Source organism: Haemaphysalis longicornis, unplaced genomic scaffold (genome assembly GCF_048455015.1).
Source record: "Haemaphysalis longicornis isolate Haplotype H1 unplaced genomic scaffold, Haemaphysalis longicornis Haplotype H1 scaffold_23, whole genome shotgun sequence".
Classification (NCBI taxonomy): domain Eukaryota; kingdom Metazoa; phylum Arthropoda; class Arachnida; order Ixodida; family Ixodidae; genus Haemaphysalis; species Haemaphysalis longicornis.
Window position 1 is genome coordinate 78,322 of NW_027526306.1, and position 6,000 is coordinate 84,321.

Here is a 6,000-nt window from a genome sequence, read left to right on the forward strand (position 1 = left end):
CACTTTTCAATTCTTTCATTTCGGGCCCTGATCCCTGGATGTACCTAGCCAACTGCCCCCGTTACCAATGCCTCTCCGTCCTTTGCGAGCGTACTCGCTAGAAAAACAGGGATAAGGCTCCCAGGGTTGCACTTCGCACAATTCATACGGACTTTAGCTCCGCTTACTCCAAACATAAAGAAACACAACAAAGCTAAAAAACAACGATAAACAGGCTGCCGTTACTGGCAGCTCGTTTATCGGCTATGGGGATCTTGCAACGGTGCTTTTGCAAAGTGTGCCATGTTTTTCGTGAGTGATGCTCATCCCCCCGCAATGTAACAAGGACAGGGAATACACAAATTGCTGGAAGGGGTTCTCTTACGATATCATGTCTATTTAGTTACAGCTTTTCAAGCTGTCCCTATACACAGAGGGGCCTCTGTGAAAGCGCCGGAACGCCTCGCCTACTTCACAGGGGCACGCTTGCGTTGTGGTCGGTGGAGTTGCGCTTACTTTGAGGCAACGAAAGTAAACGGAACTGCGAAGCGTGTGGTAAAAAGAAAAGAAGATTTACGGCAACCCGTAAGTGGCATGTTCAGTACTGCTGTTGTCCTTAACAGTCGAAACACTTCTTTGTGATGGCATGGAAAAGTTTCCACGCCAGTGACGCCCCTTTTCTTCTACGCGCGCGACTTATCTTTCTCGCTTTGTTCTCTTCCGCCGCCGCCGGCGCCTGCGCAACCACGCCAATTAGACGGCTTCGCAACCGGAGACGGATGCAAGTAAGATGTGAAAAACTCTGCCTATAGCATAGTAAAAACTAACAAAGCACAGTCTATTCTGGTATGTTCCCGGAAAGAATCACTTATCTGCGCCTTGAACGTTTAGCGCTTAACTTTGCAGACGGTCGTGGAAGGGAACGCCCGAGGCTGTTAAGCCTTCATCAAGAAATTCGTTCACGCTTCAGAAAAATTTGTTTGCAGTTAGGTTTTGTTTCTTAGGTCCGGCCTTGAATGTCTTTCAAGGTCTCTTTGGGATCGCATTCAGTGTTAGCGTAGTCCTTGCGTCCTTTTACGTCGGAAATAGCCCACGACGTGGTTTCGCACACACTAAATCGTTTTGAAACGCCGAAATTTTGGTCTGCTTGTCTGGCTTGCGGGCTCCCTTAAAAAATGTTTTCTCAACGTGAAAATTTCACCCTGTGTCTGGGGGGCTCGCTTCCTCGTAACAGTGGTAAGAAAATACAGATAACTGATATATTATATAAATAAATGAATAAAAATGGTTCCGAGTGGATTGTCGGAACGCACTGAATTGAGAAACTGAGCGTGGATCAGGCACTCCAACAGAAGAAAAACACACGTCAGAGACTATTTCAAATCGCTATCTTTGGGGGGGGGGGGGGGTCGCGAGAAGATTATCTCCGTCGTCTTAGCAGGAAAAGCATCTTGCCCTGAACAATGTGCCTTCCGGAAGAAAAAATCAAGATGCCGGAGGTGGGACACAAGAGGTACAATTTAATACCACGATTAATTTGTGAAGACCGAGTGAAGCATAAGCATTCAGAGATTCATTGGTAGGATCAATCCGATTTATATAAAAAAAAACTCGCTGATTTGCAATGATGCTTCCAGTTCCTTTGGCTGTGCTTTTTCTGATAGTGCCCATGTTGGTGGAACGTGGCAGTTATAATTGGATGGGATGTATAGGCGACAGAGTAGGATGAATTGGTTCTGTAAGGGAAAGTTATCAATCTGGGAGAGAAGGGAGGTAAAATAATTACAAAGAGGGTAGAGACAATGGTGGGAGAAAGACGAGAGGGTGGAGGCATGGATCGGGAGCTGTGGGGAATTGTTGAATGGCATATGCCGACGGGTAAAGCAAGTGGATGAAAGAGAGGACAGAAGGGTAGTCCCACAATCAATTGGTTTTCTGTACGTGTGCATGCAAAAGAAGACAATGCTACTTCATGCCTGCACCTATAGTCGCTTCACACCGCTTAATCAAAACGCCGGAAATCTGCCACGTGTCCATGCAAGATGCCTGAGCATCGTTGTGAATCGTACTTAATGCGGCCATTTGGGCTCTCAATTAATTTAAGCGAAGCGTACTATGCCTCACTGATTGCATTCGATGTCGCGCCAAAACGGACTGCAGGAAAGCGAGCTTTACACAATGGGGTTCACAGAACAATGACGATGATAAGCGAAGGCACATCAAAAGCGTCAAGGAAAAAAGGCTTCCCGTTGTCTTTATTGAACCTGGGTCTCTCGCCGTATCAAGACGAAGCCCACCTGACGGCGCCATTCCTACACGGTCGAAGCAGTTTGTACTTTCGACCTTGACTTGACCTTGGTTGCACGAGAGGAAGCTTCGCTATTTAACAATCACTGCCTTAAGAAAGCGGCTATGATTTTTCTTACCAAGGCTAACGTGTTGCAGCCACAGCGTTATTATTTTAAACCGCGACTGCTATTGTGCTCAGCGCCCTTGCCTTTCATTCTTTCACATGCACCGACAAGATGGGCTTCCGTCATATTGATTTCTTGGGTAGAGAAGAGGGCGGGATGAGAAACAGGAGGAGGGGAATAAATTATTTGCGTGAATCGGGAGGGAAATGGCAGGTGAATTCAGGCTGAAGTTTCTCAAACTTGCGGTTTGAATTCGACAATAAGTACCGTGAAATAAAACACGTATTTGGGTTACTTAGTGCTTCCAAATTACGGATCACGGTGTAAAATACACTATTAGGTGAGGACACAGGCTGCAAAACGAACGTGTACTCGTCATTTTAATGAAGTCGCCAAACTGATGCTGCTGACACCGATCACTGCAGCGCCCTCCAGCGGCATAGGAGAGATGCTGCCCCAGCGCAGGCCACTCGGTCGTGTTAGGATCTTTTTGGCTCCTTGTCGGGCCTTCTCGGCAGCTTCCGTAACCGGTCGTCTGCTGGACGTCTGCTCGCCGATGCCACCGGCTTGGCCGGTTCCGCCGGCTTCTGGTGCAGGCGATATTTTGAAGAAAGCCGTGCGAGAGCATTTGCACTCGCCCCAGTGTCTAAATGTGTTCTAGGCCCGTGTTTTGAGTCGGTAACAATCAAAAGAAGTATAAAATATTACACAGAATGGAATTTGTGCCCCGGTAGCGGTTGAGCACTCAAACAAGTGAGATTTTATGCTTTCGAAACAATACAATGGGGTGAACATGTCTTTATAAGTAGTACTGCAACAACTGGCAAAGAAACGTGACATTATTTAACGTTCCCTGCGATCCCAAAACGAATGAATGCCTGCTCTGCAGGCATTCCCAGCAGAAAATGATGCTACTTGCACTCAGTATTTCTCTGAGTGCGGTTGCGCGAAAGGGTACTTTTCGGAGCTAAAAGGGACCCTGCAACACTCTTCGTGCAGTGCAAGTAAACCTGCGCGACGTTTAGATTAGACTTCCAGGAACACCCGAGCCAAATATTACACGTGCACGTGAAGCGGTAAGCGCGCAAATCGCCGTGAAAGACGCGGAAAAACCAACCGCTCTCTTTTCAATTCTCCTTATTATGCACCCCTGGAATGGCCTCTGCGACGTCAATCGGGCCATGGCTGTCCTGGCTGTCCTATTGGCTGTCGCTGGTCAACTTCGCGGCTAAATTCTGTCATTTCCTGTGGCGATCAGCCGTAGTCGGCGCTGTGTATGAACCTGTTCTATGTCTGAAGCTGTCCGCATGCTTTTGGTGTTTCGTTTAAGTGCAATGCACTTCTTAAGCGACCCTGAACCTGCGTCCACCGGCGATGTCCGCGCACGTGGAGATGGGCGCGCGCAGCCTGGCCGCTGACATGGCACATACCCACGTGGGGGATTGGCCAGGAATCTCCTCGTCTTCCTTGGCAACGGGGGGAGATGGGCGCGCGCTGCCTGGCCGCTGACATGGCACATACCCACGTGGGGGATTGGCCAGGAATCGGGCGTGAGAAGGGCTAATGCACCCGCTTAAAGGAGTACTGACACGAAATTTCAAAGCTGAGATCCGCTCTAGCAATCAAGTACAACGACAACACAAATAGGTGTCTGTGAATAAATGCATCTTTCTTTCTTTGAAGTTGTGTGTGTGTGTGTGTGTGATCTCTCTGTTGCGAACATTACCGAACCGTGCAAATTCAACTCGTGCATTCGCACTTTCACATTCTTCCCCTCGGGGAAATGCGGGGAATTTTTGTTTTGAGTGCGCGCTGAGTTGGCGTGACGAACTAAATATTCCTCTTTCAACGAGCCCACTCGACAAAACAAACGTTTATTGCTCCAAAAACGCCCTACCAGCCCGAGCGCTTGCTTGCAAGCAGGCAGCCATGCCTGCTCTTTTGTGGCACCAGACCGGAAATAGACCCGTCCACGTTGCGGGGAAAAGGACGAAACTCCCCGGCCTGTGACATATCGAAGGCCTCCGAACAGAACGCCGCGCGCCGCCTCCCTCTCCGGGGGAGAGCGCGCAGCTTTCGTCGCGTTGTCCTCGGTTGAGTTGAGAGGGAACATTTACGCGCGATTTTTCATAGCGCGTAGTTTCGGTGATAGTGAACGGATTTTCATAATTCTTGCGGGAGGAGATTGCTGGGACAATAGACTTTACCACAAAATACATTCCGAGTAGTCGATGGTAAGTGTTGCAGGGTCCCTTTAAAGGAGAGCTACTACTGAATGTGGAAGAGGTGCGCGTTCGCAAGCGATGCAGTGCCATCGATTTTACCGTTGGCTTAAGCCCCCCCAGCCTCTCAGTAGAAGCTGCGGCAAAAGAAAGCGTCCGCTGCCGAAACAATGCCCCGACATACAAGGAAAGAAGCCCAGTTTCTGAAATTGAGTAACTTAGCAGTGAGTACTCTGATGTTGCTTCGTCGTAAATGACGTTGCAAAAACGGGGTAAGTTCACGCATGAAGCAGCGGAGACGAATCGATGTTGTAAACGTCACTGCCGGCATTAAATGTTCAGAGGAGCTGTGCCAGCGTCTAAATGAACTTAGGACGCCCGACCTCTCGCAGATATTTAAAGACTTCAATAAATTACGCGTTGAGATCGCGTTTTGCGTGCTGACACGGTGAGGTCACACAAACAACGTTGTCTTACACGCATGCCGCAGGTACCTGCGAACTACCATGCTTCGGACAGTCATTAGTCAAGCCACTTGAAGCCTAGGACGCCGCGAAGCTTTGTTAAGAGTTCTGCCACCAGATGTCTTTTCAATCAAAGGTCTGCGCGGCCCCACGGCGCCACCAACTCTATTTGACTGATTTTTGGGCTGCGGTGTCCACACCTAAAAGTGTATTTTACACCGTGTCACCGATAAAAGGGATCATTTTAGGTTCGCGTATAGATAAATCCGCCTTTACGTATTGCCACTATTTTCTAAACGAAGGATTATACTATATTAGGGGCTGAAATCAGGGGGTCGAACCAAAACCGGAACCGAAAAGAACACCGGAACCGAACCCGAATTTTTGCCCGGAATCGGAACCGAACCAAACCCGTATTTTTTCCGCAATTTTGGAACTTAACCCGTACGGGAACGAATCGCAGAAACCATTCCGAACCGGTTCCGGGGCTTGAAAACTGTAATTTATCGTTTTTCAAAATGGTGGTCTACCTCTTGTATGAATATATTTTTACCACTCGCCTGACAGCGCCAGCTAATATTATGCATAGCCTGTAGTCCCCCAACCCATCAGCTTTTCTTCCTAGTTTCATGTAAAGTTGTCCGTATATACTATCAGCTTAAGTTGAATACTGCCCATTTCCCCTAATTTTTTTTTCATTTAAAATAAATTAAGATTGAGAAAATATTCCGAGGCAACAGATCACGGCTTACTCATCGGAGTTCCCATGTGTACACGGCGTTTAATAATCTGTAAAGTTTTCAATGTGTTGTTAATTCGAATGCATCCGTGCACCCTTGCGAAGGCCTTCAGGAACATGAACAACTGCTGGAATGTTGTAAGCTGGGCAAGTTGGTACTGCTTTCTGATTGCTAACAGCGC